This window comes from Scyliorhinus canicula, chromosome 16 (assembly GCF_902713615.1).
Source record: "Scyliorhinus canicula chromosome 16, sScyCan1.1, whole genome shotgun sequence".
In the NCBI taxonomy this organism is placed as follows: domain Eukaryota; kingdom Metazoa; phylum Chordata; class Chondrichthyes; order Carcharhiniformes; family Scyliorhinidae; genus Scyliorhinus; species Scyliorhinus canicula.
Genome location: NC_052161.1, coordinates 88,146,943 through 88,174,572, shown reverse-complemented (window position 1 = coordinate 88,174,572; position 27,630 = coordinate 88,146,943). Strand labels below are relative to the sequence as shown.

The 27,630-nt window shown below is 50.3% G+C and overlaps 1 long non-coding RNA gene across 1 annotated transcript; it reads right to left on the bottom strand.

Annotated features, from left to right (window-relative positions):
• Nucleotides 1-4,654: 4,654 nt before the first annotated feature.
• On the bottom strand, nt 4,655-9,381 carry LOC119950687. The gene is made up of 2 exons (XR_005457389.1): nt 8,714-9,381; nt 4,655-5,182 (listed from the first exon to the last, which is right to left on the bottom strand). It is a non-coding gene; the product is annotated as an uncharacterized LOC119950687 (long non-coding RNA).
• Nucleotides 9,382-27,630: the final 18,249 nt, after the last annotated feature.

Sequence of the window (27,630 nt, the reverse complement as noted above, 5' to 3'; positions counted from 1 at the left end):
TAGGAGAAGTGACGGCGTGGCCGCAGTCTGTGTGTGGAGTGGGGGGTGAGAGTGGAGGGGGGTGAGGGGGCGAGTGCCGGGGAGGGAGGGGCCGAGTGCCGGGGTGGGGGGGGCCGAGTGCCGGGGTGGGGGGGCGTGCCAGGGAGGGGGGGGGGGCGTGCCGGGGAGGGGGGGGTGAGTGCTGGGGAGGGGGGAGAGCGCGAGTGCCGGGGAGGGGGGGGGGGAGAGTGCTGGGGAGGGGGGGAGAGGGCGAGTGCCGGGGAGGGGGGGGCGAGTGCCGGGGTGGGGGGGCAAGTGCCGGGGTGGGGGGGGCGAGTGCCGGGGTGGGGGGGGCGAGTGCCAGGGGTGGGGGGGGGCGTGCCGGAGAGGGGGGGGGGGTGAGTGCTGAGGAGGGGGGAGAGGGCGAGTGCCGGGGAGGGGGGGAGAGTGCTGGGGAGGGGGGGGAGAGGGCGAGTGCCGGGGGGGGGGGGGGGGCGAGTGCCGGGGAGAGGGTGAGTGCCGGGGAAGGGGGGGCGAGTGCCGGGGAGGTGGGGGGGAGTGCTGGGGAGGGGGGAGAGGACGAGGCAGGTCATCCACCTGGCTGTGTGCCAGCCTCCAACAGTCGTGCCCATGGGACCTGACTGCGGAGGGGGGAGGGATTACGGACAATGATGACATCGGCGTCCTACGGGCGGTCGGCATCCGCATGGACGGGTGCCTCGGCGTTTGGTCCTGCTATACACAATACAGCAGCATGGTTAGACACGCAGGCGGTGATTGGGGGGAATGGGGGTGGGGGGGGATATGGGGGAGGGGGGACATTGGGGGATATGGGGGAGGGGGGATATGGGGAGAGGGGACATGGGGAGGGGGAATATGGGGAGGGGGAATATGGGGAGGGGGATATGGGGGAGGGGGATATGGGGGAGGGGGGATATTGGGGATATGGGGGATGTGAGGGATACTTGGGAGGGGGCTTTGCAGGAGGGGGATATGGGGAGGGGGGATAAGGGTGATATGAGGGGATATGGGGAGAGGGGACATGGGGGAGGGGGACAATGTGGATGTGGGGGAGGGGGATATTGGGGGGATGTGAGGGATACTTGGGAGGGGGGATATGCAGGAGGAGGATATGGGGAGGGGGATATGGGGGATATGAGGGGGGATATGGGGGAGGGGGATATGGGGGGAATGGGGACGGGCCGTGGGGGGTCTCACTTGGTGGTGCGCCCCCGCTCTCTGCATCGGCAACCTCCCGGTCCTCGGGTCCGCCTGCCAGTTCCAGGGCCCTCTCCTCATGAACGGTGAGTGGTCTCTCATCAGCTGGGCCCCCTCCGGTCCTCTCACGCTCCCTGTTGTGTGCACGCTTCTCCTGTTTGAGGGGGGGGGGGGGCTGGTGGGTGACAGGGGTAAAGGGCAACAGTGTTAGACAGGGATATACATGTAGGTTGTATACGGTTGTGCGTGTATTGGCATAGGTACGCAGCACATTAGGGTTAGGGTTATGCCGCACATTGGCGGGCGGGGTGGGGGGGGGGGGGGGGTAACTCACCCTGGCTGCCCTGACTAGGTCATTCACCTTCTTGTGGCACAGGGCTCCTGTCCTTGGTGTCACAGCCACAGGGCCGACGGCCTCTGCCACCACCCTCCACAGGCGCCAGCTGAGGCATGGGGAAACCCTGCGGCCGTGACCGGGGTACAGGGCCTCCCTCCTCTGCTCTACTGCGTCCAGGAGTGCCTCGATGTCACGTTCCTGGAACCTCGGAGCTGCGCGGCGGGCGGCCATCTTGTTGGGTCTCCGGGGGTGGGGGGAGGGCGCCTTTTGTGCTGTGACGCCGCCTGGCGTCAATGACACCGCGCATCTGCGGCCGTGACGTCATCGTGAATGGCGTCACGCATGGCTACTAGCCCATTCCGGGCTGGAGAATTTGTGCCGTTTGGGGGGGCCCGACGCCGGAGTGATCCGCACTGTTTTTGGTGCTGGGTCCCGGCCATCGCGCCGATTATTGGAGAATCCTGCCCCAGATATTTGCATAGGTTCTTTTGTAACGATGCGTCTGGTATGTGTCACAACAACTGACCATCCTGTCAATATCCTGGTTTATACCTGGCCAGTAAACACAGTCACAAGCTCTCCGTTTACACTTCTCAATCCCTAGATGTCCTTCATGTATCATCTTGAGTACATCCTTGCAAAGAGATTGAGGTCTAACTATAGTGTTCAAACAAAGTACCACTCCATTAATGATACTGAGTTCAGATCTTATATTGTAGAACTCCATACATTGACCTCTGGGCCAGTGTGAGCTGATGTTCCTCATAACCTCTTGAAGAGTTTGATCCTTTCTGGTCTCTTCTTGGATCTCACGTAGTTTTGTATCTGATACTGGCTGTAGTGTGGAAATAAGATTGACATGCAGATCTACATCCTCAGCAATCTATCCACCAATACTTTGCATCGGTGCTCTCGATAATGCATCTGCTGAGAACAAATATTTGCCTGGCGTGTAGATGAGATTGAAGTCATAGCATAACTTCATCATCCACCTCTGAATGCACTGAGACATCTGGTTGAGATTTTCTTGGATTAAGGTAAGCAAAGGATGATGATCTGTCTCAACTGTGAAAGTTGGAAGCCCATAGACGTAGTAGTGGCATTTCTCCAAGCCTATAACTAAACCCAGGCATTCTTTTTCAATTTGAACGTACCTCTGCTCTGCTGTCATCATGGATCGTGATGCACACTCGTCTGGTTTCCAATCGTCATGCTCGAGTTGCAGAAGAACTGCTCCCAGACCATCTTTCAACGTGTTTGTTGACACCTTAATTCGCTTAGATGGGTCAAACAAAGTGAGAACTGGCGTGGTGGTTAGTGAAGTCTTGAGCTTCTTCCAGTCTTGCTCATGTTGCTCAGTCCAAGTGAAATCTGTTGTCTTGTGCAGGAGATCACGTGGATGTGTTGCCCGAAACAATGATATCATCCTCCCTTTCGGAGGCCTGCTGCTGCAGCTCCCGGATCGCAGCCCCCTGGGCTGTCTGGGTCTCCATCAGCTCCCTGTTGGTTACCTTCAGCGACTCCAGCAGCTCCAACTTAAGCTCCTGGAAGCAGCGCAGCAGAGTCGCCTGCTGTTCCTGAGCCCACTGCCTCAGCTCCTCAAGGCCTCCGCCGGCCGCCATTTTGTCTACCTTCCCCCGCTTTTTCAGGGGTGCTTTCTCCGTTTTTCTCCTACCCCACTCCTGGCCCGGACCATAGGACCGTTGGGGTCGACTCCTGTCCTCTTCCCACGTCGGGATTTGCCGCCACAGCTCCATTGGGGGCCCTGAAAAGAGCCCCAAAGTCCGTTTTCAGCGGGAGCTGCCGAATGTGTGGCTTAGCTCCTTATTGCCGCCACCGGAAGTCAGCTGTCAGAAACCTTGAGATGTGTCAAGTTTCAGAAAGAATTGTGTACCAACCATCTCAGATGTGATTTCCTCACGTTTTGGTATTGGTCGTGTTCTCTTTTGTTATTCTCGTTAAGATCTTTAGGAACCATGCTTATGCAAATATGGCCACTCTTTTTCTTTACACAAACCATGGAGTTTACCCAATCGGTAGGTTCTTATATCTTTCTGATTACTTTTAGTTTTGTCATTCTGTCTTGCTCTTTTTTGACGCGATCCCGAAAAGGTGCAGGTGCTCTTCTTGGTGCCTGTATCACAGGTTTTGCATCTCCTTTGAGATGTATTATGTAGATGAATGGTACTGTACCAAAACATGTCAACACATCACTGAATTTGCTGATAATGTTCACAGAATAGTCGGAGCGTTGATCTAATCCTTTGTGGATGCTATATACCAACTGCACTAAATCTAATTCTTCACAGGACCGATCATCAAATAATGAGTCCAAGCCCTCGGATACAATGCAGGATGGGGTGGAATAAAATGTAATTTTCATCACCGCACTCAGGTCACAAGCATCATAACATTCAATGCTTGAACCATTATAATCTTTCAGAGATATTTTATGATTTCTTCTAATCGGCTGAATTTTAAGATTTTTTAAAATCAGTCATGCTGATTAAATTGGTTTTGGCACCAGTGTCTAACTTCAATTGGACCACTGTACCATTCACTTCAAGTTGTAGCAGCCATTTGTCCTCATCAACTGCATTTATTTTAAATAGAGTGTCAGTTTTCCTTTTTAAAAAATTCTTTCTCTGTTATTACTCCAATAAACAATGATGTTTCATCACTGGAGTGTGCGACTTCCACTGTGCTGACTGATCTGGGGTTGAGCTTAGAGTGACAATTCTTTTTCTTTGCATTTGGAAAAAACTTGCTAAACGCTGGACTGCTTTAATTTGTGCCTTTGACCACATCTATTACATAGGAATACTTTGCCCTGATCTTTAACCTGTTTGTTTGTGTGCGAGGTGCTGCAGGAACTTTCCCACCATTTTTTAGAAGTTTCCCGCTTTTTTGGAAAAACGGCGGCAACCGGAGTTTTCTCTCCAATAAGAAGCCACCATTACTGAGCAACATTTCACAATGCTGGGCTGCCAGCTCGTGAGTCTGACAAATCGTAACTGTTTGTTCCGAAGCAGCTCCGATTCCCTCAGCAACCATTTCCTCAGCTTATTGTCATTCACACCAAACACAATCTGGTCCCGAATCATGGAAGCTTCCACCACAGAAAAATTACAGACTTTATCTTTTAACTTTAAATCAGTGATGAAATGATCTATGGACTCTTCTGTCTTCTATAAACGTGATATAAACACATAGCGTTCATCAATTTCATTCCTTCTGGGGGTGCAATGTGCATCAGATCTTCAAATTACTTTGTTACATTTTTTACTATCTCCATTGTTTACAAATTTAAACAGATTAAACACAGCAATTGCTCCAGGCTCTGCCGCTGTTAGGGGCATCGCTACCTTACATAAATCTGATTGATCTCCTAAATTTACTGCAGTAAGAAACAGGTTAAATTGCTGTTTAAACTCTTGGCAGTTGCTGTCCACATTACCGTGAAACCTGAGACACGTTGTTGGCTTCAACATCTCCCTGTTGTTAATTCTGGCAATCTGCAAAATCTTCAAATCTCTGTGGACCTCGAGGCAGGTTGTTTTTCAGCGTTCAATACCATCCAACCCTGGCACCATGTCATGTCCTTGTCGGATGGCCTGATTTATAATACAAGAACACTTGTAGCGGAAGCTACAAACAATTTATTAATATTAACTGCGGGTCAATTATATATAAAAAACAGATCAATAACAGTATTAACATGCACAAGCAACCTTCCAGCTTTCCAGTCAGTCTGAAGGGTCACCTGACTCTAACATTCACTTACATACTAATGAGAAACTTAGTGGTCAGTCGGTGAATTACAACAAAACCATGATATCACAACCTGTACACAGGCTGCTATCTCTCAGTCCCCTTTCTCTCAGGGAGATGTCTGTACACTGACTGGTGTCTCTCAGTCCCCTTTCTCTCAGGGAGATGTCTGTACACTGACTGGTGTCTCTCAGTGCCTTCCCTCTCTCACACAGAGATGTCTTTACATTGACTGGTGTCTCTCAGATCCATCTCTCTCAGGGAGATCTCTGTGCACTGACCAGTGTCTCAACATAGACCCTCTCTCAGGGAGACATCTGTATACTGACTTCTGACTCTGAGTCCCATATCTCTCTCGCAGGGAGATATTTGTAGAGTGAATAGCGGCACTCAGTCCTCTCCCTCAGGGAGATTTCTGTACGCTGCCTGGTGCCTGTCAGTCCCCTCTCCCACTTAGGGAGATACCTGTACAGTGACTGGTTTCTCTCAATCCTCTCTCTGTCTCAGGGAGATATCTGTACACTGACTGGTGTCTCTCCGTCCCTTCTCTCTCAGGGAGATACCTGTACACTGACTGGTGTCTCTCAATCCCCCCTCTCTCTCAGGGAGATATCTACACTGACTGGTGTCTCTCAGTCCCCTCTCTCTCAGGGAAATATCTGTACACTGACTGGTGTCTCTCAGTCCTCTGTCTCTCAAGGAGATATCTGTACACTGACTGGTGTCTCATAGTCCAGTCCTTCTCTCAGAGATATTTCTGCACACTGGTGTTTCACAGTTCCCTCTCTCTCAGGGAGATATCTGTACACTGACTGGTGTCTCTCAGTCCCCTCTCTCAGGGAGATATCTGTACACTGACTGGTGTCTCTCAGTCCTCTCTCTCTCAGGGAGATATCTGTGCACTGACTGGTGTCTCTCAGTCCCCTCTCTCTCAGGGAGATATCTGTACACTGACTGGTGTCTCTCAGTCCCCTCTCTCTCTCTCTCAGGGAGATATCTGTACACTGACTGGTTTCTCTCAGTCCCCTCTCTCTCTCAGGGAGATATCTGTGCACTGACTGCTGTCTCTCAGTGCCCTCTCTCAGGGAGATATCTGTGCACTGACTGGTGTCTCTCAGTCCCCTCTCTCTCAGGGAGATATCTGTACACTGACTGGTGTCTCTCAGGCCCCTCTCTCTCAGGGAGATATCTGTACACTGACTGGTGTCTCTCAGTCCCCTCTCTCAGGGAGATATCTGTACACTGACTGGTGTCTCTCAGTCCCCTCTCTCAGGGAGATATCTGTACACTGACTGGTGTCTCTCAGTCCCCTCTCTCAGGGAGATATCTGTACACTGACTGGTGTCTGTCAGTCCCCCCTCTCTCTCAGAGAGATATCTGTACACTGACTGGAGTCTCTCAGTCCCCTCTCTCAGGGAGATATCTGTACACTGACTGGTGTCTCTCAGTCCCCTCTCTCAGGGAGATACCTGTACACTGACTGGAGTATGTCGGTGCCCTTTACCTCAGGGTGTCAGGACCCTGGTCGAGCGCGGTCAGTTCCCGGGCCCCCCTCGACCCGGGGTCACAACGTAAGTGAATTTACAAATAATGATTTTTCTTTAAAATATTTTTATTTTCCAATTTTTACAGAGTAACAGCTTAAGTGTCCCCTTCCTTTCCTCCATTGGTAACTTACTTTTCCCCCTGAGAGCTGCCTTCTGCCTCTGGCATCACATACTGCGTTCCACTTTGTTCTGTTGTGGTTTTTAATTGTTGTGGGGAGGGATGTGGGGGCTACATGGTTCCACCCCTCCTCCCTTTTTCTCCATGCTTTATTCTGTGATTCCCTTTGGTTCCCTTCTTTCTCTTTCCCACTCTGTTCCTTTCCATTTTGTGAGTCCTCCTTTGTTTTAGCTCCCTCTCTCTCCACCCCCCCCCCCCTCCCCCCACCCCCCTCTTCCTAGTCGCTATTGGTCTCAAGCAGCTCTTGGAACAGGCTTACGAATGACCCCCATGCTTTGTGGAAGCCCTTGACTGCCCCTCGGATGGTGTATTGATCTTCTCCAGGTGGAGAAATGCCACCAGGTCTGCCAGGCAGTCTGTAACCGTGGGTGGTGCTGCTGATCAGCAGCGGAGCAGGATTCTCTGGCGCGCGATTAAGGAAGCAAAAGCAAGGGCATCGGCCCTCTTCCTCACGTGTGGTTCTGGTTGGTCCAATAGCCTGAAGCCGGCCTCTCTCGGGCACAGCTCCACCCTCACCCCCACAACCTTGGACATCGCTTCGAAAAAGGCTGTCCAGAACCTGACAGGTCTGAGGCAGGCCCAGAACGTGTGGGGGTGGTTGGCCGGGCCTCCCTGACACCATTTACATTAATCCTCCACCTCCCGGAAGAACCTGCTCATTCGGGTTCTGATTACGTGCGCTCAGTGCTGTAGTGATCTGTACATCTGCCCATATATCTGCACATAGACCAGGGACTGCAGCACAGATGTAACAGCCACAGCACCACTAGAGGGCAGCATCAGAGACGGGTATAAAGGGTCCAGCCCAAGGGAGGATCCGCCTCTTTCAGAAGCACAGGGCTAGGGAGCAGCAGCAGACAGAGACAGCTCAGCATAGGCAGCTTACCTTAGCTTCACTGCTCATACCTCTTGGCTGTTTTACATCTAGTTGAGCTCTGGAAGCAGAACAAACCTACTGAATAAAGTATTTGTGTTAACTGGAAGTCTCCAGTCTTCATTCAGACTTAGAGAATAACATATGGTGCCAGGAGTGATTTCAGCAAGCTAGCTAGACACCAGGAAGAGAAGGGGACTTAAACCAGACATTCGACCACGGAAGGCTTCGCAGCATTCGGACCCTTCAGATACCAATCGGCACGATGGACCTAATCCAACCTCCATCCCTGCTCAAGACCACTGGGGTAATATGCATTCCAATTGGAAACTTTTTATACAACAGTTCAACATATATCTAGAAGCTAGGGATCTAACCTCGGGGTCTGATGCCAGGAAGATAGCCTTGCTCTCATCCCTGGCTGGGCCGCAGGCATTAGAAATATATAATTCCTTTACCTACCTGGCAGGGGAGGACAAGGGCAAGCTGGAAATAATCATCTAAAAAATTGAAACCCACTGTCAATCTGAAGTCAATGAGATATTTGAAAGATTCAAGTTCACCAGGCGCTTGCAAAAACCAGGAGGATCTTTCAGCAATTTTGTAACTGATTTAAAATTACGAGCCCAATCCTGCAACTTTGAAAACCTCCGCGACTCCCTCATCAGAGACCAGATAGTCATTAGTATATAAATGATGAGAGACTTTGAAAATCCTTACTTAAACACAAAGATCTAACCCTAGAAACTGCCATGCAAAGATGCACTACTCATGAAAAAAGTAAAGAAGAATATGAGGAATTTACTTACTGGGACCAAGGCCTTCACCACGAGGTCAAGCCCATCAAAATGGTGGCCCAGGCTTCCAGAAGGCGCTCCTCGAACGGCAATCCCGCGCGCGCAAACCTGGATGCAGGCCACACGCATGCGCAGTTCTCCCAAAGATTTGACATGGAAGAAAGGCCTACTGCGCATGCGCGAGCGTGGAGGGACAGCGTCATGACGTGTCCCGCTGCTGATACGCCCACTTAAAAGGACAATGTCCAGCTTCTGGAAAACAATGTTTAAAGTGTGGCAACCTCCTCACAAGCAAGGATCTCCATTCAATTCCAGGAGACCATGAAATAATACTCGCTGTATGTCGGCTGAAGGACTACAACGGCAATCAGATCGCCTCAAAGGGATTGTGCCATCTCCGGGTGGACAACAAGACGATACGCAAGCAGCTACGATTCGAGATTGTAGACAACAATAAATCATCACTGTTAGGCGCTCAGGCCTGCAAAGACTTGCGGCTGGTGCAGCGCATTTACAGGCACACCCAGGATCCATCAAGCCTGGAAGCTGAAAACCACAGCATGCTACAAGAATACCACAAAGTATTTAAAGGCATGGGCACTCTACCCTGCCAATACAAAATCGTGCTGAAAACAGACGGCAAACACGTCATTCAGCCGCCCAGGAGGGTTCCAACTCCACTGCGGGAGAAGTTGAAAGCGGAACTCAACAGACTGCAGTCACAAGGCGTAATATCGCGAGTCACGCAGCCGCGGACTGGGTTAGCTCCATTGTCTGTGTTAAGAAACCTTCTGGAGATCTTCGCATATGCATAGATCCGAAGGACCTGAACCAGAACATTCGCCGGGAACACTACCCCATCCCCAAGCGTGAAGAGATCACACCTGAGATGGTGAATGCTCGTATCTTCACCAAACGCGACGCCTCGCAGGGGTTTTGGCAGATACAGCTCGATGACTCGAGCAGATTACTGTGTACGTTCAACACGCCATTTGGACGTTTCTGCTTCAATCGCATGCCCTTTGGCATCATCTCTGCGACAGAGATTTTCCACAGGATAATGGAGCAAATGACCGAGGGCATCGAGGGTGTCAGAGTTTATGTGGATGACATCATCGTATGGCCCACCACTGAAGAAGAACCTCTGTCATCTGAAGAAGGTCTTTCAAAGGATGGTCTGAAACTAAACCAGACAAACTGCGCATTTGCACAGGAGTCTGTAACCTTTTTGGGTGATACCATATCGTCTCAGGGTGTCAGCCCTGATGAGGCGAAAATCGCTGCAATCTGGACCATGAAGACACCACAGGACAAGAAGGCGGTGTTACGATTTCTGGGCTTCGTCAACTTCCTCAGCAGGTTCATCCCAAACCTGTCCACACGGACGGCAGCTTTACGCAATCTCCTACGAAAGACCACTGCGTTTGAGTGGGCACAACGTCACCAAAATGAATGGGTGGATCTCAAAGAGCAACTAGCGAGGGCACCGACCCTTGCTTTCTCTGACGCAACCACACCCACCAAGATCTCCAATGACGCCAGCCAGGACGGGATTGGCGCCGTTCTCCTCCAACAGGACAACCAGCCTGACTGGGTCCCGGTGGCATACACATCCAGGGCCATGACCCCAACTGAGTACAGATATGCACAGATTGAAAAAGAATGTCTCGGACTCCTCACTGGGATTCTGAAGTTCCATGACTATGTACGGCCTGCGCATGTTCATAGTGGAAACCGACCACAGACCGTTGGTCCATATCATAGACAAGGATCTGAATGACATGACACCTCGTCTGCAGCGCATCATGATGAAGCTGCGAAGGTATGGAGATTTCACCCTAGTATACACCCTGGGATGAGACCTTGCCATTGCCGACGCACTGTCCCGATCAATTGGCACTGACAGCACACCACCAGCCCCCGCCAGAGAAATCGAGGCCCAAACACAGTTATGCATGGAGGGGCTGGTTTAGCACACTGGGCTAAATCGCTGGCTTTGAAAGCAGACCAGGGCAGGCCAGCAGCACGGTTCAATTCCCATTACCAGCCTCCCCGAACAGGCGCCGGAATGTGGCGACTAGGGGCGTCTCACAGTAACTTTTCTTTTTTAAATTTAGAGTACCCAATTATTTTTATTTTTTATTTTCAAATTAAGGGGCAATTTAGCATGGCCAATCCACCTAACCTGCGCATCTTTGGGTTGTGGGGGCGAAACCCACGCAGACACGGGGAGAATGTGCAAACTCCACACAGACAGTGACCCAGGGCCGGGATTCGAACCCGGGTCCTCAGCGCCGTAGGCAGCAATGCTAACCACTGTGCCACCGTGCTGCCCCGTCTCACAGTAACTTAATTTGAAGCCTACTTGTGATAATAAGTGATTTTCATTTCATTTTTTCATTTCATTTGCCTGCTTCGGATGCGAAGCTTTGCCTAATCCGACAGGAGACGCAGAAAGATGCAACCTTACGGAGGGTGCTGCACCTACTCCAGCACAGTTGGACGAGGGGACAATGTCCACAATTTCAGAATGTCAAGTCAGAACTGATTGAAGTTGACGGCCTGCTGCTACGCAATGCGCAGATTGTGATTCCGGACACACTCCGCGCCGAGATGCTACGCAAGATTCATGAAGGCCCCCTAGGCATTGAGAAATGCAAAAGGCGAACACAACAGGCTGTGTACTGGCCCGGCATGAATCAAGACATAACGGACATGGTCATGACATGTGACACCTGTCAAAGACATCAACCCGCACAGTGTAAAGAACCACTGCAGCAACACAAACTCACAATGGCGCCGTGGACAAAAGTGGGCATTGACCTATTTCATGCCACAGGGTCTGATTACGTCTTGATCATGGACTATTACTCAAACTATCCGGAGGTACTGAAACTCCCTGATCTCAAGTCTTCATCTGTAATCAAGGCGTGCCAGGAGACATTCGCGCGACATGGAATCCCACGTGCGGTGATGTCAGATAATGGTCCCTGCTTCGCGAGCTGGGAATGGAAAGAGTTCTCAGACAGCTACAGCTTTCAGCATGTGACATCCAGTCCGCGCTACCCACAGTCAAATGGGAAAGTGGAAAAAGGTGTCTACATTGTTAAACGGCTTATTAGCAAGGCAACAGATTCACGCTCGGACATCAACCTAGCGCTGTTATCATACCGAGCAACCCCATTGAGCTCAGGACTGTCGCCAGTACAGATGCTCCTCGGCAGGGACATCCGGACAACCCTACCGGCGATTCAATTCCAAGACCCCAATAACGCTCTGGTACTCGACAAAATGCGGATACTACGGTCCAAACAAAAACAATACTACGATCAACATGTGATCCCACTCAAGCCACTGAACATGGGCGACATCGTCAGAATCAGGGACCCAGAAGGCGGATGGTCTGAGTCAGCCACGATGATCAGGCAGGAGGCACCGCGGTCCTACATTGTCAAATCGTCAGCGGGAGTACTCTTTCGGCATAACCGCCGGGATCTGTTAATGCTTCGGCCTAAAACGCCGGTGTTTCCCACACTGGACTTGACCAAGTCCATTAGTCCACAGGACGTTCCTAGCCAGACAACGCCAGGCAGTACTCTTGATGACATCAAACCATCATCCACACCTCCACCGTTACGACGCTCCAGCAGAAGCTATGAGGCACCCGACTGGCTAGATTTGAACGACACTTCAACACACCCACAAGACGAATATGAACATTTCTAACGATGGACTCATAACACTGTTAATTGTTTCTGTATTACTTTATCATTTTCGCAGTGTGCAGATTTGCATATTCTCACCACTTGTTCTGTACAGTTTTCTTGTGGCCAGATTAGGAAACATATCAAATCAAAAGGGGGGGGATGTAGTGATCTGTACATCTGTACATACATCTGCACATACACCAGGGACTGCAGCACAGATGTAACAGCCACAGCACCACTAGAGGGCAGCATCAGAGACGGGTATAAAGGGTCGAGCCCAAGGGAGGATCTGCCTCTTTCAGAAGCACAGGGCTAGTGAGCAGCAGCAGACAGAGACAGCTCAGCATAGGCAGCTTACCTTAGTTTCACTGGTCATACCTCTTGACTGTTTTCCATCTAGTTGAGCTCTGGAAGCAGAACGAACACTTTGAATAAAGTGTTTGTGTTAACTGTAAGTCTCCAGTCTTCATTCAGACTTAGAGAATAACATAAGTGCACCACTTTGAACTGCCTGAGGCTTAGCCTGGCACAGGAGGAGGTGGAGTTTGCCCTGCTCAATGCTTCTTTCCAGAGTCCCTAACCCAATTCTGTCCCCAATTCACCCTCCCATTTTTGAGGGGCTTCGTCCAGTGGTAGTCTTGCCCTATCCAGCAACCATCCATATATTTTCCCACAGTTCACCTCCTACTTACTGTCCACGTTTATTAGTTCCTCCAGTAATGTGTCTCTCTGAGCCCTGAGGTATCTTGCCGTCTCCTTGCAGAAATAGTGTTTGATTTGGAGGTGCCCAGTGTTCCTGTCCTGTCGGTAGTTCCAGGCTCTCTGTCAGTTCGCCCACGGTCGCGAGTCTGTCCGATATGTAAAAGCCACTGACTGCTAGCGTTCCCCCCTTCTGTCTCCATTTTGTAAAGGTGGCATCGAGCGTGGCTGGTCAGAATTTGTGGTTGCTGCAGATGGGGGCCATGGGGGACATCTCGGTTAGACTGAAATGCCGCTTCATTTGGTTCCATGTATTCAATGCGGCTACCACCACTGGGCTGGACGTGTATATAACCGATGGGAGCACTGCCGTGGCGATGGACCGGAAGGCCTTTCCGTTACCAGAGGACTCCTCCAACCTCACCCATTTCCCTCTTCCCCCCACCCACCGCCTAAAATCTGTAGCTTAAACAGAAATCCTAGATGGTGTAGTAACATTGCAGCAGCTTAACCAGAAGGTAGGCAACAGGGAGGGGATAAAAAGTGTCATAATATATACCAGTATACCATGGTGCAGACACACACTGATGGACACACACAGGGACCAATCAACATGTACAAACACCGCAGCCAATCACCAGTTAGAATACACACACTATAAAGGCAGAGGGCATCACGGTTCCCGCTCATTCTGGGTGCTGCCTCTCAGGTGTAACAAGAACTCATCCAGCCCAGCACGGACTCACACCACGTGCTGAGAGAATCAACTGGTTCGGACAAGGCTTAGGTCTCTAATTCAAGTTAGCATTATTTAGACCCACAGTCCTCGTGTGTTAGTTAGTTAGAAGTAGTTAATAAAATTGAGTTGAACCTTCATCAGTGTTGGAAGTGTCTGTTCATCTCTCAAGTCTACACTAGCCAACACTTCAAAAAGGAAAACACAGAGCAGGCAAAAAGGGTTTCACAACAGTATCTTAACATACCTCCCCCGCTAAAAGAAGGAAATGTCAGGACATGAACGTTTCATTACGAGGTATGCAAGACACATATCATCCACGCATACCTGTCTAAACTAGTCCCAGTACAATCCCCTGCCCAGTTTCAGCATTACCAACAGCTTAACCTTCAAATGTCTGACAAAGTATTTGTAGAAAATATATATATACAGTTTTTACAACAAATGATTGTTGTACTGACTCTGTCAGTAACCTCTTGCATTCTGGGTTTTAAATGTCTTTGTAAACGTCAGTAGGTGGCAGTTGTCCGCAGATGTCCGGGGCGGCCAGCACCGATTCGCTGTCCAACATGGCTGTCAACTTCCAAGACACTCCTTGGAGTTCTGCGCACCATAACAGGGTAATCCCCAAGGGGCAGCACGGTGACGCAGTGGGTTAGCCCTGCTGCCTCACGGCGCCCAGGTCCCAGGTTCGATCCCGGCTCTGGGTCACTGTCCGTGTGGAGTTTGCACATTCTTCCCGTGTCTGCAGGGGTTTCACCCCCCACAACCCAAAAGATGTGCAGGCTAGGTGGATTGGCCACGCTAAATTGCCCCTTAATTGGAAAAAATGAATTGGGTACTCTAAATTTATTTTAAAAAACAGGGTTATCCCTGTAACATGTCCAACATGCATTGCTCCTCAGTTTCCAACTGAGCCAGTCTCTGTGGCTGTAGTCGAGATGGAGGTGGCTTTGGTGGTTCAAAAGGTTGGAGGTCCACAACAGGGGTAGTGGACAGACTGTTTCCTGGTGCTTTGTTACACCTTCATCTACATTCCTGTTGCACCTGCTCTAGACCTGTCTCTTGCTGTCCCTCAGGTAACACGAACAAGCCTCCCTGATTGTCTGGTGAACTTCTGCACAAACCTGGAGGGTTTCCTACAAGACCGTGAGTAGAGTTGTCAATGCTGAATGAAGTAGTGGGTTCACCCGTAACCAATAGACTGTTATCAACCTCACCGGCCCTACATTTCCCCTTGGCCTTCACTGAGCCACCTTCAGCAACAGGAGCTGCTGAGGGGTCAGACCTCTCAATGTTAATTGGCTCAACAGGCACTATTCCCAGGGTGGAAACTTTTACCTCCCCATCGGAGTTTTCATAACCACCACCCGTGCCCCTACTTTCAGAATCAGAGTATGGAACGTCACTGACTCTCCAACCAGTGTGGGCTTCCTGGCCTCCTGCAGAACCACTACAGGATTCAACAACCACCTTTCCCTTAACTCCCAAAAAGGATTGATGGCCAACTACTACCTTCTTGGCTATCAACCTCTGCTACCTCAAAAAGATACTGTAAACCTTCAAAAGGTTGTGGGTTGACTAGCCACTCGCTTGGTATCACTGCCCAGTCCTTATGGTCCTCGTCCTGACTAACTTAAAAAAAAATAAATCTAGTGTACCTAATTATCTTTTTTTTTTCCAATTAAGGGGCAATTTAGCATGGCCAACCCACCTATCCTGCACATCTTTTGGGTTGTGGGGGTGAGACCTATGCAGACACAGGGTGAATGTGCAAACTCCAAATGGACAGTGACCTGGGGCCGGAATTGAACCTGGATCCTCAGCTCCATGAGGCTGCAGTGCTAACCACTGCGCCACCATGCCGCCCTTGTCCTGACTAACTGATGCTGTGCAGTCAGGTATACTTTCTGCGATAAAGCCAGGGGAGTCCAAGGAGCTTTTTAAAAGTCCTTTATTTCAGCAATATCATTATAAATGCACAGGGCCTGGTTACCTGGTCCTCATTCCTATTTAGCTGGCTCTACAACTGCCAGCCTTTTATGCTAGTGCTGGTTTAACTTAGTCCAATTGAGCACGGGAAACAATCATTCCAAGCTGGATGAGTCCTGTGCAGGTTACTACAGGTTATTACACTTACCATCAGAGTAAGCTGCTCTGGGAACTTCTTCCGCCTGAAGGGAATGGCAATGGGGTTATCTCAAGAAGCGGTAACAAACTACCTTTTGGCTTGTCCACTTCACCTACCTCCTCCAGGTTACTAGATCCTTTACTAGCTTTGGAAGTATTGTTCGCTATTTGTCCAAGTTCAATTGGTGATGAGTCTACTCGGAAACAACTGTCTATCATTGCATCATAGTCAGACCCAAGATCAAAGTCAAGACTGTCGCCTGACTCTTCCTCCCTACTATCACTCTGACAACAACCATTCACCATCACTTCGTAACTGGGACCTAGGTCGAAGTCAAAACCTTCGTCTGACTCCTTCACCTCATCAACATTCTTGCAACAATTGTTTCCCAGCACCTCATAATCAGAACCAAAGTCAAAGTCAAGGCTCTTGTCTAATTCCTCAGCCATATGGTCATCGTCAGTCTGAAAATGCTCGGGACCTGGGTCACTACCATGGTCACTTGAAACATGCTCAACAGCGATCAACACCTCTTTCTCTAAGTCCTCTACTGCCCAATGATTCTTCCTGGCTCCCTCCTGCCTTCATTGGCATTTCAGGGATGAACTGCAGTACTTCCTCCAGACTCTCTGTAACCAGGGTGAAGCTACAACCTTCACTCCTGCTCAATCGTTCCCCAGAACTAAGTCTATTGCTTCCACTAGGAATTCTTTAACCACTCCAACAACTACCGGTCCTGACACTAAATCACACTCTAACTGTACTTTATACAATGGAACTGGGATACAACTTCCACCCATCCCATTCACCAATACCTCAGCTTTCACTGAGCTTCCTGGAGGAAAAATCAAATCCCTCTCCAGCACAAGAGTTTGAGTAGCACCTGTGTCTCTTAAAATTGTTATGGGTTTGGCTACCTCTGTCGAGGAAAATGGGGTGACACAAAACCGGTATATCTTACATCTACCTCTTTCTCTACACCTGCTCCCACAGCAGTGTTTACCTTAGGTCTCCTAAGTCCAGTTAGCGCTCCAGTCTGCACCAGAGCATTCTCCACTTTTGCTCCTTTCTCAGAATCCTCCTTCCGAACCCCCGCCAGGACCATGGGCTTCCCCTGCAACTTCCAGCATGCCGACTGAATCTCCCAAGTCTCACTTCCACCCCCACCCTTCCTGGTCTGATGCAGAGGTCTTGGAGCCTTCCCAGCTATTCATTCCCCACCTGCCACCCCCTCACTCTCCCACTTCCTCCCCTTTTCAAAATTATGGGGACGATGGAACAAAAGTTTAACTTTATGGATTAGCTCATAATCGTCAGCCATAATTGCTGCTTGCCTAACAGTTTGTACCCTCTGGTCTTCAACATGGGTTCTTATTATTGAAGGTAAGGAATTCTTAACTCCTCTGAGAGAATAACCTCTCTCAGAGCCTCATAGATAGTCGAAACTCCCAAAGCTCGCACCCATCTATTAAAATTGTTCTGCTTAACCCCTCTAATTCTGCATAAATCTGTCCTGAAAGTATCTTCAAATTCCGGAATTTTTGTCCATATGCTTCGCGAGCCAATTCATATGCATCTAGAATGGCCTTTTTTATTGTGTCATAATCTCTAGACTCCTGTTCTGACATAAACGTTCTGTGCCCTCTCTGTTAACTTACTCTGCAGGGGTAATGTCCACTTCTCTTTTGGCCACTCTAATTAGGTCGCTCTTTTCTCAAAAACCCGAAAGAATGTTTCTCCTTCTTTCTCTTCAAATTTAGAGAGACCCTGTATAAACTTAAACATATCACCACTAAGTTCTGTTCTAGGATTTGGCTCCCCTCTACTTTCTGGCAGCTTTCCACTCTGTGCCAGTACCGCAAAGTTCAAACCCTCGCTCTCTTTCCTTCTCCTTACTTCCATTTCTTTCTGCTTCATCTCCATTTTCAGAAATTCCCTTTCATACTCTAATTGTAACCGGGTTCTGTCTGATGTGTTTTCTGTGCTGGTCTAACATCGACTGCAACTGGATGCAGTAAAATGAAAAACAGGCTTCCGACACAGGAGATGGTCCAACACTGTTTTATTGAACCTGTTGATTGCTGTACATAATCTGCTGTGGGTTGACACTCTATTAACCTAACTGATAATCTCCTACTGGCTTAAACAGACTAGCTCTCTATCACATGGTGATGATGTTCATTGGCCTATGCACTGTGACTAGGGCCGAGCCGTGTCCTGTAAGAGAGAGAGAGCCTTAATGCCTGTGGGCTTTATAGTGGTGGTGTCCTGTCTGGTGATTGGTTGTTCTGTGTTGTGTGTGTTCATTGGTCATCCTGTGTGTAAATCACTGCCTGTCTGCATCTCATGATATACATGAGTGGATATTATAACATCTCCCCTTTTTAAAATAAATTTTGGAACGTGGCTGTATATGCATGCATAACTATGTACAAGTGGGGAATGAATGAACATATGTACATGGGAAGGTGTCTATTGTGCAGATACAGAGCAAACTGAACAAAATTTACAAGATTTAAGTCAAAAGAATCAGTCTTTGTGATGGGCAACGAATTCTCGTCGATCGCCGCAGAGGTGGAGGGGGGGAAGCCGGCACCTGGACAGGCGGGATGACTGCCATCTCGGTGGCCTTGTGGACAGACGGGATCGCTGCCAGATCGGTGGCCTCGTGGTGCAAGACATCCGGAAGAGGCATGGTGACATGCGGAGAAGTGCGGTCGGGTGATGGGCAGGGAACTTTACGCAGCGCCCTCCTGTTGCACTGTAAAATGGAGTCATCGGCCATTTGGACAACGAAAGACCTGGGAGCAGCCTGTCTGACAACAACAACTGGAGCTGACCAACCGCCCTCAGGCAGCTGAACGCGAACATCGTCTGGAGCCAGCACAGGCAGATCCGTGGCATGAGCATCATACGTGATCTTTTGCTGGTCCCTGGATCGCTGCACCTTCTGCAGCACCATGAGGTGGTCAAGGTCGGGAACATGGATGGCTGGAACAGTCGGCCTCAGGTTGCGGTTCATAAGCAACTGCGCCGGAGATAAACCAGTCGACAGAGGGGTTGCCCTGTATGCCAATAGTGCCAGGTTGAAATCCGAGGCTGAGTCTGCAGCCTTGCACAGCAACCGCTTGACAATATGGACCCCTTTCTCGGCCTTCCCATTTGATTGCGGGTAATGGGGACTGGATGTGATGTGACTAAAGTGGTAGGATCGTGCAAAGTCGGACCACTCTTGGCTGTGGAAACATGGACCGTTGTCACTCATTACCGTGAGTGGTATCCCATGCCCGGCAAACGTCTCTTTGCAGGATTTGATGACGGACTTGGACGTGAGGTCCGACGTTTCACCACTTCCGGGTAGCTGGAGAAATAGTCGACCAGGGGCACGTAATCACGCCCCTTGGCGTGAAAGAGGTCTACCCCCACTTTAGACCACGGAGAGGTCACGATCTCGTGCTGTTGCAGCGTTTCTTTGGGCTGAGCTGGTTGAACCATCTGGCATGTTGTGCAGTTGAGGACAGTGTTGGCAATGTCCTGGCTGATGCCAGGCCAGTAAACTGCCTGCCGAGCTCTGCGTCGACATTTCTCGACTCCCAGGTGGCCCTCATGGATCTGTCTGAGCACCATGTTTTGCATGCTTTGGGGAATGACGATTCTATCTAGTTTAAGAAGGATCCCCTCAACAACCGTCAGCTCATCCTTAACGTTGAAGAACTGGGGGCACTGGCCCTTTTGCCAGCTATGGGCGAGGCACTTCATCACGTGCTGCAGGAGGGGATCTTTGGCAGTTTCTTCGCGTATTTGTATAACTCGTTCATCAGTGGCTGGGAAAGGACAGCACGGTGGCACAGTGATTGGCACTGCTGCCTATGGCGCTGAGGACCCGGGTTCGAATCCCGGCCCTGGGTCACAGTCCGTGTGGAGTTTGCACATTCTCCCCGTGTTTGCGTGGGTTTCACCCCCACAACCCAAAAGATATGCAGGGTAGGTAGATTGGCCACGCTAAATTGCCCCTTAATTGGAAAAAATAATTGGGTACTCTAAATTTTTTTTAAAAATCAGTGGCTGGGAGGTTGCTGGCACACAACTGCGCCTGTGCTTCAATGTGGCGAATGAAGTCGCCCTGTTCACACGGCATTGTGACTGATCGGGATAGGGCATCCGCGATGATCAGTTCCTTGTTTGTTCCTAGTGTGTAGATGAGTTCGAAGTCATATCGGCGGAGACGAAGAAGAATTCGCTGCAGCCGAGGTGTCATGTCTTTTAAATCCTTTTGGATTATGTGGACTAAAGGCCTGTGGTCTGTTTTCACCGTGAACTTTGGCAGGCCGTATATATAGTCATGAAACTTGACTATTCCTGTCAGGAGACCCAAGCACTCCTTTTCGATCAGGGCATACCGTTGTTCGGTCGGAGCCATGGCCCTGGAGGTGTATGCCACTGGAGCCCAGGACGAGGAGTCGTCTGGCTGGAGGAGCACCGCCTCAATGCCGTCCTGGCTTGCGTCTGTGGATATCTTGGTATCCTTGGTTGGGTCAAAGAACGCCAGTACCGGGGCTGTGGTGAGCTTCGCCTTCAGCTCAAGCCACTCCGCTTGATGTGCGGGAAGCCACTGGAACACTGTCGACTTTTTTACGAGAAGCCAGAGGGCTGTGGTGTGGGATGCCATTTTGCGAATGAATTTCCAGAGAAAAATCACCATCCCAAGGAAGCGAAGGACTGCCTTTTTGACCTCTGGGGTCTTCATGGCATTGATCACCAGCACCTTGTCAGTGTCAGGTTGCACACCCTGCTGTGAAATGTGGTCACCCAGAAACTTGATAGCGGGTCTACCAAATGAGCATTTGGCCCTGTTGAGCTGGAAGCCGTTTTCATAAATCCGCTGGAAAACTTGTTTGAGGTGAGTGATGTGATCCTCTGGCGTCGTGAACCAGATGATCACGTCGTCCACATAGACTCGCACCCCCGCGATGCCCTCCATCATTTGCTCCATTATGCGATGAAATATTTCAGAAGCTGATATGATACCAAAAGGCTGTAGCAATACCTGCCGAACGGAGTGTTAAACGTGCACAGCTTCTGACAGGTTTCGTCCAGTTGTATCTGCCAGAACCCACGGGAGGCGTCCAGCTTGGTAAAGAATTTGGCATGAGCCATCTCACAGGTTAACTCTTCACGCTTTGGGATCGGCTCGTCCTCTCGCATGGTGTTGAGATTCAGATCTTTGGGATCAATGCAAATGCGGAGTTCACCAGAGGGCTTCTTGACGCAGACCATGGAGCTTACACAGCCTGTTGGTTCCGTGACCTTTGAGATGTGTTCATTGGTTATCCTGTGTGTCAATCACCGCCTGTCTGCATCTCATGATGTACATGAGTGGATATTATGACACTGTCCTTCCCTGTTTCCCCACTTGACAAAGTCTCTGATGCTTCCCTGTGCTCCGGGTACCTGTATCAAATTTAAATGCTTAGAAACCGCATCAACTACCTCCACCTTTGTAACTCTAGCTGGTACCAGCATTTGTAATTCACCTGCCAACTCAACAAACTTGTCTTTGTGGAGCTCCATTACGTAAACCAGCGATAAGTGTTAAACCTGGAGAAAATATTCAACAGTTTACATCGCCATCCTGTTTTTAATTACAAACCTGGGGCGGAATTCTCCGAACCCCGCAGGGTCGGGGAATTGCCCGGGGCCGGCGTAAATCCCACCCCCGCCGTGGCCAGAATTCTCCGCCACCCGGGAATCGGCAGGAGTGGGAATCACGCTACGCCGATCGGCGTGCCCCCCGCGGTGATTCTCTGGCCCGCGATGGGCCGAAGTCCTGCCGCTGACAGGCCTCTCCCACCAGCGGGAATTGGAGCACCTCTGGTTCCGGTGGGATTGGCAGAGCGAGCAGGCCCCCGGGGTCCTGGGGGGGGGGGGGCGCGTTGCGATTGGACCCCGGGGGGTGCCCCCATGGTGGCCTGGCCCGCGATCGTGGCCCACCGATCGGCGGGCGGGCCAGTGCCATGGGGGCACTCTTTTTCTTCTGCCGCCGCCACGGCCTCCACCATGGCAGAGGCGGAAGAGACCCCCCTACCGCGCAAGCGCCGGTGGTGACGTCAGCGGCCGTTGACGCACCGGCGCATGCGCAAACCGGCGAAGGCCTTTCGACTAGCCCTGACGCTGGGCGGCGGGCGTCAAAGGCCGCTGGCGCTGGTTCTGGCAACCATTCCAGCACGGGCCTAGCCCCTAGCCCCTAAAGCCCCTACCCACCGGGTAGGGGAGAATCCCGGCCCTGATGTCTGTATAATTTACTCTGTACCCCAAATTCGCTGTCTAAAGTTTCAAATCCCGGACCTGAATCCCAAATTTACATCACGACACCCTGGACGAGCGTGCAGTCAATTCCAGCCCCCTCGACCCGGGGTCCCAATTTAAGTGAATTAACAAATAATTCTTATTAACCTATTGAGATATTGGCCCGAGACTACTGCAGACACCAGGGCCGGGATTCTTCTCCCCCCCCTCCTCACTCCATAATCCCCAGTTTATCTCTCCTACCCACCTCCTTAATCTTCACCACCCGCTCACCTGCCTGTTCCCCCAGCCACCCGTATATGTCTCCGATCCTACCTTCCCCTTCCACACCCGGAAGCAGCAATCGCACCAACATGACCTGGGGATCTCTTTCCAAACCTTCCGCACAAAGTCCCTTACCTGCCGGTACCTAAACTCACTTCCTCTCAGGAAATCTACCCTCTCCTTCAGTTCCTCTACACTGAACCCTTCTTCCAAATACAAATCCCGCACCTTAACCAGCCCCACTTCTCTCCATTTCCTATACGTGCCATTTATCCCCCCCTTGAAACCGTAGTTTTCCCACAGCGGCGTTAACACTGACATCCCGTCTGTCCTCAAGTGTCCGCTCAGCTGGCTCCAGATCTTCACTGTGGGCTACACCACTGGGCTCCCTGAGTATCCGCTCGGCGCCATTGGCAACGCCACCGTCATCATTGCCCTTGAGCTGCACCCCTTACAGGATTCCCCCTCCATCCTAACCCATTCTACCAACCTCGCCTTCCCACCATCGCTTAACTTTCTCCATGTTCGCCACCCAACAGTAATTTAGCAGGTTCGGCAACGCCAAATGCTGCCTCTGCCTCTGTAACAGGGTCCTCTTAACCATTGGCTACTAGCAACCCCCTCATAAAACCTACATCCTTCCAATTCAGTGCATACACATTCACCAACGCCACTGGCACTGGCATCCCATCCAATACCCACTCACAATCACATCCCTTCCACCCCAGTCCCTCACTTCCTTTGTGTTCACAAACACCGTTTTCGCTGGCAGTGATCCTGGACTTGGCCACGCACCAGTTGATTATGGGAGGAGATTTTAATTGTGTCCTAGAGCCGAGGGTAGATAGATCGCGCCCGAGGTCAATGGGTAGAATATGAATGGCAAAGGAGCTGGGTGGGTTTATGGAAAGGATGGATATGGTGGACCTGTGGCACTTCAAGAACCATTTTGGCTTTACTCCCACTAATTTCACCCTATACCTGGCCCATCCAAGGCGGACCCTTTCTCCACCCCTGACCATCTTTCTTCTCCAACCTCGCCTTGTCGGGTCACCCTCCCTTCCCCCCCACCCCACTCCAAGGCCATCTCTCTCTCAGCCTTCTCCCCACCTCACTTCCTTGACTAACATTGTCGGCCAACGTGCCTACACGTGCCCAAAGGCTTCTCCCATTGACCCCACCCCTCCTCCACTCTCACCTCTCTGTTCTGTGAAGAAGGCTCCCTGCTGACCTCCGCCTCCCAAAGATCCTTCTCGAACCACAAGTCACCTTCCCCGAGAACAAACAGAGAAAAAAATACACCCCCAGTCAGCAAGATGGGGTGGGGACACACGACCCATTACAAACTTTTCACCCCTGCCTGCCTTTGTCAATCCAACAGTTAAAAAAGAAAAAACCCTCCACAGTGGAGGAAAAGAAAACCTCCCTCCCTGTCCAACCCCACTCTACCAACCTCCCTCCCCCTCCAACTTCCCTCCCCCGCCAATCCCACTCTACCAACCTCCCTCCCCCTCCAACCTCCCTCCCCCTCCAACCCCACTCTACCAACCTCCCTCCCCCTCCAACCTCCCTCCCCCTCCAATCCCACTCTACCAACCTCCCTCCCCCTCCAACCTCCCTCCCCCTCCAATCCCACTCTACCAACCTCCCTCCTCCTCCAACCTCCCCCCCCTCCAACCTCACTCCCCCTCCAAAAGCTATGCCCGTAGAGTAGGAGGGATAAAATGGCGGGTAGTACCAGTGGGAGAGGAGCGGGCTTGTGCGGCATATTACGATTGAAGTATTGAATGTACGTGGATGTTTGCACATTTTTGCCTTTTTTGCTTTCTTTCTGTTGATGTCTGTAACTGTTTACAAAGCCAAAAACTACCTCAATAAAATTGTTTATTAAAAAAAAGAAAAGCTATGCCCTTTCTATTGTTGAAGGCAGTTCTCAAACAAGTAAACCATTAAAGACAAGGTGAATGAGTTCCTCCCTGCACTTATTTCTATTCTGTCGCATTTCTTCCTTAATTTCTATTTGTTATTTTGATTCATCTTATTAATGTTTAGAAGAATCAAAGGGGGACTGATAAAAATCAACCTTTTGAGTTAGCTGTAGATGAGATAAACAAAAGGTTTAATGAAGAAATCATTAAGAATAATTAATTAAATCATATTAACCATGAGAGTTAGAAAAGCTAAATGGCTGGGAATTGATCAGATAAGACTTAATTTCACATTTTGCAAGTTGTGCAAACTGCTAGAGACTGCAAGGTCAAATGGCAGAAAGACCCTTTGTGTTAAAGAACTGGGTTGAGGTCCCAGTTCCGTTTCCATGGTAACAACCAGTCAGTTCATGGTGATAGGTCCTGGTGGGAAATGCGTTTAGCTCAGACAATGTTATGGAAAATTACCCCAAATCATTTATCTCTTAAATTGACGGACAGACAGTTCGGCCGAATTGAGTGAATTCTAAATTAGTTAAAGCCAATCACAGCTGTAAAGAGGGTGAAACTTTAAGATAGTAATCTCCTTAAAAAAATCAGTTGTTAGGATGAGAAAACTCATTCTGGAATCACTCTAACCTATTTTCTGAAACCTATTCTGCTTGCTTTGCAAAATCGCCATTTTCTTTTGTTTTAAATCAATCAGTCGTTTTTGTACTGTGCATCTTGGGGCTTCTTCGGGGCTGGTTTAGCTCACTCGGCTAAATCGCTGGCTTTGAAAGCAGACCAAGCAGGCCAGCAGCACGGTTCGATTCCCGTACCAGCCTCCCCGGACAGGCGCCGGAATGTGGCGACTAGGGGCTTTTCACAGTAACTTCGTTGAAGCCTACTCATGACAATAAGCGATTTTCATTTCATTTCATTTCATTTGATGAAATGACCAAGAAATATAATTGCATTTTGAATTCAACTACTGTATTTGCTAAAGACAATCGATCTGACGAGTTTGCTGCAGGGCTAGTTGGAACTTGCTAAAATGTTGTACTGAAATTGAGTTTACCAGGAGACACTAAAAGTTGACAAATAAAGTTACAAATAACTTTGACAAAAAGTACAGCCTGGAATCTGTTATTTGGGAACTAAGAAGAGATAATGCATATCCAGGGTTCCGAATAGACACAGAGATCCATCAGAGACCTACCATATGCATTTGAACCCCAGCAATGGATCCTGCATGTTGCACAGTGGCAGGTTTTGTTGGGGCATCCATTTCTGTGGGTATATATTGCAATGTTCTTGTTGAATGGCCTTATTTATTTATTTTTTTAACAGACAATTTTATTGAGCTTTTGTTTGGCATTGTAAACAGTAACAATATACATTAGTGTGCAAATACCAGTTTCAAAAAACATAGTGCAAATAGACCCACCTATTCTTCCCCCCTACTCTACACTATTCTACCCCCCCCTCCACCCCCCCCCCCCCCCCCTCCCCCTGCTGACGCTTAGTTCCCCACGAAGAAGTCGATGAATGGTTGCCACCTCTGGGCGAACCCCGATAATGATCCTTGTAAGGCGAACTTGATTTTTTTCCAAGCCGAGAAAGCTTGCCATGTCCGACAGCCATACTTCGGTCTTTGGGGGCTTTGAGTCCCTCCAGGCCAACAGTATTCGTCGCCGGGCTATCAGGGAAGCAAAGGCCACAACATCGGCCTCTATTCCTTCCTGGACTCCCGGGTCTTCCGACACCCCAAAAATCGCCACCTCTGGACTCATCGCCACCCTTGTTTTCAGTACCCGGGATATGACGTCCGCAAATCCCTGCCAGTATCCCCTGAGTTTTGGACTCGCCCAGAACATGTGGATATGGTTCGCTGGTCCTCCCCCACATCTAGCTCACGTGTCCTCCAGCACAAAGAATTTGCTCATCCGGGTCACTGTCATGAGCTGAACCACCTTGAACTGAATCAGGCCGAGCCTGGCACATGTTGCGGTTGCATTTAATCTCCTCAGAGCGTCTGCCCATACTCCTCCTCCCACTTGAGTTTCAGTTCCTCGGTCCCTGTGTCCTCCGCTCCCATAAGCTCCTTATAAATATCCGAGACTCTCCCCTCTCCTACCTCACCCCTGGAAACTACCCTGTCCTGGATCCCCCTTGGTGGAAGGCGTGGAAAGGACGGGACCTGTCTACGTACGAAATCCCGCACCTGCAAGTACCGAAAGTAATTCCCCCTCGCCAGCCCGAACTTCTCCTCCAGCGCCATCCTGTTCGCGAAGCTCCCTTCCAGGAACAAGTCACCCATCCTTCCCACCCCCACCCTCCGCCACGCTCGAAACCCGCCGTCCATCTTCCCCGGGACAAATCGGTGGTTGTCACATATTGGGGACCAGACCGATGCTCCCACTTCCCCCGCATATTTCCTCCATTGGCCCCAAATCCGCAGAGCCACCACCACAACAGGGCTGGTGGAGTACCTGGCCGGCGGGAGCGGCAGGGGAGCAGTGACCAGGGCTGCCAAGCTGGTGCCCCTGCACAAAGCAGCCTCCACCCACACTCAAACTGACCCCATACCCACCATCCATTTCCTAATCATGGCTATGTTAGCCGCCCTGTAGTAGTTGCTGAGATTCGGCAGTGCCAACCCCCCATCGCTACGGTTCCGTTGCAGCACCCCCCTCTTTACCCGCGGGGACTTCCCCGCCCAAACAAATCCCAGGATGACTTTAATGATTCTTTTAAAGAAGGACCGCGGAATGAAAATAGGGAGACACTGAAAAATAAACTGGAATCTCGGGAGGATCGTCATTTTCACCGTCTGTACTCTCCCCGCTAGTGACAGCGGGAGCACATCCCACCTCCGAAACTCGCTCCTCATTTGCTCCACCAGCCTAGACAAGTTCAACTTATGCATCTTACCCCAGTCACGCGCCACTTGTATTCCTAGATACCTAAAACTTTCCCCAACCAGCCTAAAGGTAGCTCCCTCAGCCTATTCTCCTGACCCCTCGCCTGCACCACAAACATCTCGCTTTTTGCCATGTTCAACTTGTAGCCCGAAAACCAACCAAATTCCCCGAGGATTTCCATAATCCCGTCCATCCCTGCCGCTGGATCCGACACATACAAAAGCAGGTCATCCGCGTAGAGCGAGACCTTGT